Source organism: Otolemur garnettii, unplaced genomic scaffold, assembly GCF_000181295.1.
Source record: "Otolemur garnettii isolate 467f Iridium unplaced genomic scaffold, OtoGar3 scaffold00007, whole genome shotgun sequence".
Classification (NCBI taxonomy): domain Eukaryota; kingdom Metazoa; phylum Chordata; class Mammalia; order Primates; family Galagidae; genus Otolemur; species Otolemur garnettii.
The window spans coordinates 37,976,727-37,987,852 of NW_003852402.1; the positions used below are offsets into that span (position 1 = coordinate 37,976,727).

At 40.0% G+C, this 11,126-nt stretch overlaps 1 pseudogene; it reads left to right on the forward strand.

Annotated features, from left to right (window-relative positions):
* The first annotated feature begins 9,621 nt into the window (after positions 1-9,621).
* LOC100955393 lies at positions 9,622-10,519 on the forward strand (annotated as a pseudogene).
* The last annotated feature ends 607 nt before the right edge of the window (positions 10,520-11,126 follow it).

Here is an 11,126-nt window from a genome sequence, read left to right on the forward strand (position 1 = left end):
GACAGAGTGGGGGAGGGAGAGAGAGGGAGAGAGACAGAGGGGGGAGGGAGAGAGAGGGAGAGAGACAGAGGGGGGAGGGAGAGAGAGGGAGATAGGATGAGAAGCTTTTAGGGACAGAGAGGAGGTCAGGGCATGTTGTGGGAGAAGGGTGGTGAGAATAAAACAGAAACCTAATGCGGAAGGCTGAGGGATGGAGAGGACTGGCTGAAAGGCCAGCCAAGAGCTTTCTGAGCATGTCCATTTCATTTCCACAATACTACCTTGAGACAGTATTGCCTGTTTACTAGCAAAAGGAAAGCAGAGCCAACCCAGAATCAACCAAGTGGTCACACAGGCACTCAGCATGGGTTAGGACGGCAGAAAACTGCAAAATCTGCAGGATGGATGCTCTCTGGACATTCAGACATTCCCATCCCTTGTCTCTTTGCCCTTTTGCTACCACTCTACTCCTCCTCTCATCCCCCATTAATTTATAATGCCAGCTGTGAAAGACACCTCCTTAAAAAGATCTGTGCCCAGGGAACAGTCCCAAGAAAGGAGCACTAGATGGGAGATGGAAAGGGAGGGGAGACCACATGAGGTACCAGTGGCCGGGCCCACAGCCTCCCCATCCTGGGATCATCTCCCATCCCTCACTTGCACAAGTATAAGCTAGGCCTTTTTAAATTACACAAAATAAATACTAACAAATATAACACAAATATAATACTACAAATACTACAAATACACAAATATAACACAAATATAATACTACAAATATAACACAAATATAATACTACAAATACTACAAATACACAAATATAATACTACAAATACTACAAATACTACAAATACACAAATATAACACAAAAAAAATACTACAAATATAACACAAGTTGAAATTATGACCAATGATATGCCAATAAACATTAAAAACTAGATAAAATTGGTAAGTGGAATTTAAAATTAAATAAAAATAGAAAACTTAAAGAATAAATTAATAACCATTAAATAAATTGAAGTATTAAATAAAGTCCACCTCAAATCCCACCAAAAAATCAAAGAAAGCCACATGTGTACATGATTTTGTGTGTGCTTCCAAAATTCCATGTCATTCTGTACACAATTATTTCAGATAACTAAAAGAACTAACATTTTTTTATAGTCCAAATCAAATAAGAAAAGAATACTGAAAAAAACAATAGTTTTGGTAAATCCGTAAACCTGTTTGAGAAATTTTATATATATATGCAAAAAATGTTAGGAACACTAGTAGAGTTTTATTCACTTGACAAAAACATAAAGGTTATCTACCAAATAACTAAAGTAAACATCCAGTTAATGGTGAAAATTTAGATACATTCTTTAGAATCCAGAACAATACAAGCAATGGTGCCATCACAGCTAGTATTCAATGTAGGATAGACGGTCCCTGATTTTTGATTCAGCTTAAAACTGTTCCACTTATTGATGGTGCAAAAGCAATGCCCATTCAGTGAAACTACTTTGAGAACCACAAAACCATTCTGTTTTTCACTTTCAGTATAGTATTCAATAAATCACATGAGATAGTCAGCACTTTATTATAAAACAGGCTTTATGTTAGATGATTTTGCCAGATTGTAGGCTGCTGTAAGTGTTCTGGAGCTGGGCTGAGCAATGATTTTCAGTAGATTAGCTGTACTACATGCCTTTTTCAACTTGGAGTTTATCAGGACGTAGCTACGTTGTAAGTCAAGAAGCATCGTACTGAAGGTCTTACCAACAAAATAAACGGAAGTGAGGCTTATAAAAGAAGGAAGAGATAGGCACTTAGGAGTCTTGGTGCCAAAGAGAAGGAAATAAGAGATGGAATCAATGAATAGAAAACAAAGGCTGAGAGAAATGGCTCATGCCTATAATCCCAACACTTGGGGCATTTGAGGTGAAAGGATCACTGGAAACCAGAGTTCAAAACCAGCCTGGGCAACATAGCCAGATGCCATCTCTATAAAGATATTTCTAAATATTAGCCAAGTGTGGGGTGCACACTTGCAGTCCCACTTACCAGCAGGCTGAGACAAGAAGATCTCTCAAGCCCAGGAGTTTGAAGCTGCAGAGAGCTGACTGCCTCACTGCATTACAGCCTGGACGACAGGGTGAGACTCCCCACTAAAACAAAAAGAAAGAAAGAAAACAAACAATAGAGAGAATTTAAAAAGCCACAAGCTGACTCTTTGTTTAAAAAAAAAAACAAACAATAAAACTAATAGGGGTGGTGCCTGTGGCTCAAAGGAGTAGGGCACCAGGGCAACTCCACGCTAATAAATTAAATAACTTCAAAGAAATGGACAAATCCTTTTGAAAATACATCTTAACAATACTGACACAAGATGAAATAATAAATCTGGGCAGTCTTATATCTGTTGAAGAAATTAATTTTTAACAAACCTTCCCACAAACAAAGTCTCCAGCCCAGACAGTTGAATTCTACCAAAGACGTAACAGGGAAATAAAAATAACCTCACAGAAGACTTTTTCAAAATTCACTGAAATCAATTAAAGTATTGGGGGAGAGGGGTAAAAATTAGACTCTCGACGTTGCATCAACAATGCCATATTGAAGGAATTAGTACTCTTCTAAGAAATGAGTTGGTCCTACATCTGAGACAGAAAGTGAACATCTTGATAGCCAGAAAGTGAAAAGTCATCAAAGGGTAATCAGGCCACACCAAAGGACCCAAGAGCATGTTTGAAGAGGCTCCCACTGACCAAATTTGGGACAATTTAAGCAACAGAAAAGAATAAAGACTGCTATTTAGTAAAGCACACAACCAAACATGTAAGAATTGTTAATGATTTCATACACTGAAAAGGGGAGAGAAATGAAAATTAAGGCACAGCAAAACCCGTTAGATACCTTGGTGAGCTGCTGGGGTACCAAACCATTACTCTGCAAGTTAATAATAAAAGGGAAAGAATCAAGTACTTATTCTTCTTTTCTTGTATAAGCTGTCTTTTAGGGCAACCAAATACCCTTCTCGCAGAGAAGAAAGAGGTCATCATATTTGTCAAATATAACACCTAATAAATGCAGATCAAATTGCAGAATCAGGAAACTGCTGCTTTCAAACCCTTATCAACCTAAATAACAGAAAGGCAGACTCTCTCAGAGAAAACAGTGTTGATTTCGAGAACAGGCACTACAGTAAAAATACAGATGGATAGTAAACAGTGGGCATATTCAGGGAGATAAAGGAAGATAAAGGTTTCTAAAAGAAAAGTGAGGAAGATTACATAATTGTTTTGACATAATTATCCTTGGCTACATGTATCAATAACAAGGATGAACCTGGTCCAAGGTTGCAGAGACAGTTGCTGGGTGGATGTACTCATATTTTTTGTATAAAGTTGCAATGGCCTTTTTTGCAGCATTACATTTTTTCAGGGTATTTTGTCATAATCTTTGTTATCAGACATTAGTGCCTCAGAACCGTCCCCTCACGGTCTTCTCTGACTCTTTGTTAGGTTTTTAGGGTCTCTATTTTTTTTCTGTTATTTATTTTTTTTTAAGGTGTGTCACACACCATAACTCCCACCCCCATCTCCTTCCTTCTCACTGCTGTCCCCTTCTCCCACCCCCCACTGTGTACTAGGTGATTAATTGTCCTCATATCAGAATTGAGAATATAGGATTCTTGCTTCTCCATTCTTGTGATGCTTTACTAAGAATAATGTGCTCCACTTCCATCCAATTTAATACAAAGATGTAAAGTCTCCATCTTTTTTAATGGCTGAATAGTATTCCATGGTGTACATATGCCCCACACCTTGTGAATCCATTCCTGGGCTGGTGAGCATTTAGACTATATCCACATTTTAGAGATTGTAAATGGAGCTGCAATAAACAGAGGTCTCTATTTTTTTTATTCCAAAAAAGTTAAGGACATTGCACTGAACTGTTTAGCACACCTCAATTTACAATTGCCAAAATGTGGCAACAAGCTAAATCCCCATCGATCCAGGAATGGATTAACAAGGTGTGGTGTATGTACACCATGGAATACTATTCAGCCATTAAAAAAGATGGCGACTTTACATCTTTTTTTTTGTAAATCAAAGAAGCAAGAATCCCATGTACCCATCTTTGAATTCAGTATATGATCTGATACAAGGTGGGGGTAGGGAAATGAGGGAGATGGGAGAGGGGGTTGGTTGGGGAGTCACAGTGTATGGCACACCTCTGTTCAGTCATCAGAATAGGATACATGGTTGCTGATGAGTAGATTTTTATCCCTCACCCCTATCCTTCTCCTTCCTTAGTTTCCAATGTCCATTACTGCTCTGATGACCCTTTATATCCTTCATTTACTCCCACTTACAAGTGAGAACGTGTGTAATCTGCTTTCCCATTCCTAAATTGCTTCAGAAGACATTATTTCATTCTTTTTTTGTGGCTTAGCAGCGCTCCATGGTGTATACATATTCCACATTTTTTATGTCCACTCATCAGTTGATGGGTGCTTAGATTGATTCCATTTCAAATCTGAATATGAACTGTATATTAGATTATAATTAAAAATTATCATAATATAAGGTGTGTAATAGCACATATGATTATGTAAGAAAAAGGTGATTATATTAAAAAAAATCTTGCTCTCTTTTCAAATGAATATTGATATGTTTAGGGGGAAAACATCACTGTCCTGGGATTTACTTTGAAATACCCCAGGAAAAATAATTAGAGGATGTCGCGACTGTAGGGCTCCTAAGGCCCTGTTCTCAATCCCTGCAGAAGGAACCAGGCGTGACGTGGATTCGAAGTACAAGATTGTGGGAGACGGGCTAGCCCTTACTTTCCTGGTAGCCCCGAGCAACCTCCTCATCAGCCTTTTACTGAGACAGAATAATACAGGTGAGAGGAGTAATTAACAATGACTGCCTGCTGAAGGCTCTTTCACTTCACAGGGAACTCCTGTGGACGAATGGCCCAAGGGTCCACCCCTCAGCTGCAGATCATCTCGCTCAAATGTCATCTGGCTCTTGGTGTTCCCTACAAGAGGACAGATAATAGAAGATAGAAGTTTGTCAAAGTGTTGAAAGTTTTAAAAGTTGCGGGTGATTTTTAATAATGAAAGCCTTAAGAGAAAAAAAGAAAGGCTTAATATCATAAAAGTTCCAATCTCTGCAAATTGGTGTATAAAGTTAAAGCTATGATGATCACAATCACAAATGGATTAATGGCATTTCACAAGATCATTCTAAATTTTACATGGATGTTCAAAGGGTCACAGAGAACCAAGACAGCTGTAAAAAAGAATATTTGCCTACCAAATTCAGAATCATAATGATGTAATATTAAAGATACTGGGTTATTGGCATAAGCAGGGATAAATCAAACAGACTTAAGGGACTAAAATCTGTCTCACCTAAGTATAGATTCTTAATTTATGACAGCACCAACTTCACAGAAGGAGGTGAAAGGATTGAGTCTTCAGTAAACAACAGTAGGAGAATTGATCTAGTCACACACACAATCAGATCAAATCCAGGTGTATTAAAAACTTACAGATGAAAGACAAAACTATAAATCTTTAAAGAGACATACGTAATGGTGTAATTACAAATAGATCATTATCATCCTTTATTTACATAGGGAACCTCTAAGTATTTTCCAATTCCTGAGCAAGTGACAGTTTTTCTTGGCAAAGGGTCATCTTTCCATCTAGGTTTCAGACAGACAAGGGCTTCATCCCTCAGGTCATACTGAGAGTACCTTGTTCTGTCCTTCATAAAAAGGCAGCCCAGCGTGCCCAGGAGGGCTAATGCCAAGAGCATAAAAATTCATTCTAAAGTTCTGGAAAGTTTGATCATCCCGATGACTATTATGTAGAAAAATGAAGGCGCTCTGATCTTTTCTTTCTCCAATATGAAATATCTGTAACTTTATACATTCAGACGACTTTGTTAAGGGGGCTCATTGTCACCCACATTCTTTTTAGTATTTGGGATTTTTTCGTAAGTTAGGGTCTGTACAGTGGTGTGTACTCAAAATGTTCAGAATTCAATTTAAATATCATTTCTTCATGTAGCTATTCTGTCTTTCTGTCCCAGGATTATTATTACCATAACTGAATCTTTTACATGATTGCTCTTTATGTTTTAAAATGTTTTCCTTGTCCTGAGCCATAACGATTTCTATTACATCAGGAAAACAAGGGTCTTTTTCTGTCAGGGGCCAGAGAGAGAAGGTCTTAGGCGCTATGTCCCATACGGTCTCTGCAGCACCTATTCAACTCTTCCACTGAAACACAAAAACCACCATCAGCAATAAATAAGGAATAGCCCTGGCTCTGTTTCATGAAAACTTTGTTTGTGGACATGAAATCTGCAGCTGATATCACTTACGTACATCATGAAACGCGAGTCTTTTAACAATTTTGTTTTTCTTTTTCAAATGACAAAATCATTCTTAGCTCATCAGCAACACAATAACAAGTGTCTAGCCTGATCTGGGCTAAGCTGCAAAGTTTAAAGGATTGACCGTAGAGTTTTCCATAAGGAAGAAAGAGAAGCCGCCTTCTTTGGCCTAGGAAATGACGGAGATAAGGGGAGAGGGAGGAGAACAGTGAAGCCACCAGATGTGTTTTCCGATTCTTCTGCCTTCCACCTTTGATGAAGTAAATGAAGGGGTCTTGTCAGGTAAATGATGACACCGCTGTAGGCAGAGGGTCTGTGGGCCACGTCTCTAACTGAGGCTCCAGGAAGCAACCACTCCGTCTGCCCCCACGCCCGTCCCAGAGCCCCCCGAATCAGCCTGTGGGCGGACAGCAGTCAAAGTGAAAGGCTTGCCCTTCCGGGCTATCTTTATTTCTCATTTGGAAGAAATGTGGTAAATCCCACAGAGAAAAACGAGCCAGAGAACATTGATAAGATGTGCTGAGAACTGTCATTTAAAATAGGGAGCCATGGAATTCTTCGTTGGGAAATTTTTGAGTAAAGAAAAAACTGTAAAATGTTCTATGAAGGAAGCAAGTGCTTCCGCTCTGACGCCCTGGCATGTTCAAGACTCTGCCAGACGGTTCGGCTCCCGGAACAGAGCAATCAAGGGGAGAGGAGAAGACGCACAGCTGAAGGGGGCTTGGTTTCTGCAGGGGGCATTAGGTCACTAAGCACTCTGGATTTGTTCCGGATAGATGGTAAACCGCTGGGTGTTTTATGTGCAGAGGAGTAAGACATTCTAACTTATGTTCCTATCAGATTATCCCACTCGCTCTGCTGAGAACAGACTGCAGTTGCCAAGGACCAAATCCGGAAGATCATTGTACTAGGCTGTTTTAATCAATCAGAGGAGAGATGATAGCAGCTTCAATCAGGACGGCAGCAGAAGTGGAAAGAAGTGCATGAATTCTGGATAAATGCTGACAGCGAAGCAATGGGCTCTGTTGACAAAACGGCTTGAGAGAAAGATCAAAGTCAAGGTTGAGTTCAAAGCTTTCACCTAAGAGCAGCTGAAGTTTGGGATCATTGTTCTATTCTAAGAACCCACCTTGGCACGTCCTGTAGTGATGCTTCAGTGGTTACAGAGGCACCAGGGACGTGGTCTTCTCTCCCACTTAGTCAGACACTTAATGCTTGATGACATCTCTGCTCCTGCCCACATTTTCTCTGCTCAGGGATTCTCTTACTTAGCCATCCTCCTGACTTCTTATCTAGTTCACTGTAAAGTTACACACGGCTAAAGGTGTGTACACACAACACCGGACAGCCTCATGAGTGAAAATCTTGAAATGGAATTCTACAACAATTCTAAAAGAGCCAGTTTTGTTCCTAGGGTGCCTTCAGACCCTTTTTGAAATAAAGTATGGCTTTCCTCCTAATTAGAGAACTTTGTGGGGCTTGTGATTGTTGTTGGATCTCAAATTTACTTCTGAATTTGAAGCTGGGTTCCACGATACACAGGGTATTATGAAATGAACATGAGAAATCTGGGGTGTTTGGTATATGAATATGCATCTTAAGTATGTCACAGGGCCTCTCCTTCATCTCCTTCTCCCAGTTCCTAACCATTATTAATCCTCTATATTGTAAAAGATAAGTCTGGTGCAGAAAATTCTAACACCTACCTGATGTTCTCTGTGGTTAGGACACATGAGAATCATTTGGACTGGCGAGCTAAAGATGAAGAGTTCCAGATCTCATGCCCAGAGAGGAAGACACAGTGAATTTGTGGTAGATTCCAGACACCCCGGATAACTGTGCCAGGGTGCAACACGAGAAGCACAGAGACCAGGCAGTACAAGATGGTCAGGACTAACAGGACCAGAGGGAAACAGGAGACCAGCAGGTTCTGAGAAAAAATAAGACATCACATTTGGATGCAGCAGCTTTACCTAATGTGGGCTCTGCCTATATTTGGTAGTTGGACTGTGTTATGTGAGGACCTGGGGTTGACCTGACCTCTTTCTGAAGCCTGGAATGTGCAATCTTAGTCAAAGTGCTTTATCCTTCTGAGTTTTTTGGACTATAAATTGGGAAAAATAATTCCTAATTCACCATACTGTATAAATAAAATGAAATAATGTTTCAGTAAATACCGTGCTGATTATTATTAGAGGTATAGGCAGTACTTATAAAAGGCATATGAAGTATGACTAGAGAACTTGGTATACACACATACATATAGTCATACAACATTATATAATTCTACTCTCATCATGAAACAAAGCCATGAAATCTCAGGGTCTCTTATATAGATGATTAAAAAAAATGTTTAAAGCTCATACCCCCATCATTATATTTTACAGAGGAATAATAACTTGTATTAATTTATAAACAGTGAAAAGGTAGTATAGTTCCATCTGTGATTACAGCTTCCTAAAATAAGGAACAAGATCTTTGTGCTTCTCTTTACGCAGTACCTTAGTATGTATCATATACGACAGGAAACTTCGTGAATGGCTTTGATAATATTTACCTTCTGAAATATTTATAAAAATTGCATCCATTTTGGTTATTGATTAGTTGCCTAACTAGCTAATTTGAATAATTGACAAGCAAAAGAGATTTGTTTCCAAATTTCTAATTCAGGTACTAATATGGATAATTTCAAAAGTGAATAAGATCAAGCAAAAGATATAATTAGTGACTTGGCCAAGGCCTTAAAATCAGAATCTTAGGGCAGCCTTGAAAAATGAGAAGAGTAATAACTTACTTGAGAATGTTCTTGCTTTTGTACTGAGGGGTCCAAGAGGCAGTGCCTGTGCCTAGTGGTTAGGGCACCAGGCATATACACCAGGGCTGGCAGGTTCAAACCTGGCCTGGGCCAGCTAATACAGCAATGACAACTGCAACCAAAAAAATAACCTGGCACTGCAGTGGGCGCCTATATTTCCAGGTAGTTGGGAGGCTGAGTCAAGAGAATCACTTAAGCCCAAGAGTTTGAGGTTGCTGTGAGCTTTGACGCCACGGCACTCTACCCAGGGTGACAGCTTGAGACTTTGTTTCAAAAGAAAAAAAAGAGAGGCCCAAGAGTCACAGCCCAATTTGTGTTATTTCCAATAGCTGGAGACTGTCAGAGAATTCAAGGGATAGTGTTGTAGAAAGGTTGCTGGGAATGGAATTGAGAAACTTAGCCGCCTTTTTGGCTCGCTGAGCACCACCATGTCGGTCCTCAGGAACAAGCAAAAGGGAGCCAAGAAGAAAGTGGTTGGTCCATTTTCTAAGAAAGATTGGTAGGATGTGAAGGCACCTGCGACGTTCAAGATAAGAAATACTGGGAAAACACTAGTCACCAGGACTCAAGGAACCAAAATTGCATCCGATGGCCTCAAAGCTCGTGTGTTTGAAGTGAGTCTTGCTGATGGGCAGAATGATGAAGTTGCATTTAGAAGATTCAAACCGATTACTGAAGATGTTCAGGGCAAAAACTACTTCCATGGCGCAGATCTTACCCATGACAAAATGCGTTCAATGGGTAAAAAATGGCAGACTGTGATTGAAGCTCATGCTGATGTTAAGACTACCGATGGTTATCTGCTTCATCTGTTCTGTGTTGGTTTTACTAAAAAATTTAACAATCAGATACAGAAGACCTCTTATGCCCAGCACCAACAGGTTCACCAAATCCAGAAGAAAATGATGGAAATCATGATCAGAGAGGTGCAGACAAATGACTTGAAAGAATTTGTCAATAAATTGATTCCAGACAGCACTGGAAAAAACACAGAAAAGGCTTGTCGATCTATCCTCTCCAGGATGTCTTCCTGAGAAAAGAAAAAATGCTGAATGCACGTGACACACTTTTTGGGGGCAGGACACAATTATAAGAGGGACTTTACCTAACAAATGCAATCGATGCAACCTGGTTCTTTGTACCCTCAATGAATCCCCAACAATTAAAAAAAAGTGCTGAAGAAACCCAAGTTCGGATTGGGAAAACTCATGGAGCTTCATGGTGAAGGTCATACTTCTGGAAAAGCTCCTGGGGACTGTGGGTGAGACAGGTGCTGAAGTTGAATGAGCTGAGGGATATGAACCACCAGTCTAAGAATCTGTCTAAGAGTCAGGCTTTGAAAAACAAACAAACAAAAAAGTAAAATTCAGGCTTCTAATAATGACAAAGGAAGAAATTCTATTGTGAAAAAAAAAAAAAAAAAGCAAGAAACATAGCCCCATGAAGTTAAGGAGTGTAGGGCTAGAAACCCTGAAAAGGCTCCAGTCGATGCCTGGATTGGATGAGTGCAGGTGAAAGCGACCTTCAGCAGGTTCCTACCAGATTCATCTCCAAGCAGGTGAAGGATGGCACCAAAACTACAAGTCCCTACAGCTATGACGGGTAACGACACTCCTACAAGCATACGCTTAAATATAAGTGACAGCTACTTTATAGAGTGGCACTGATGTATGTGAGTCTGATCTTCCCTCTTCAAGCCTCCCAAACTAGAGACAAGGCTTCAGATGTCCATCCTTCTCCAGTTCTCTAAGTAAGGCACGTTCCTCACATCCCTCCCCTTCACCACTCAGTCCTCATCCTTCACAAAGATGGCTCCTGAGCCCTCCTTCAAGAAGCCCCAAGGAGCTGCTGTTTGCCATGTTATCAATAGCTACTTCCTTGATAACATGATTACTACTAAGGATTTCTTCTTCAGAGACTGACCTGAGGCCAT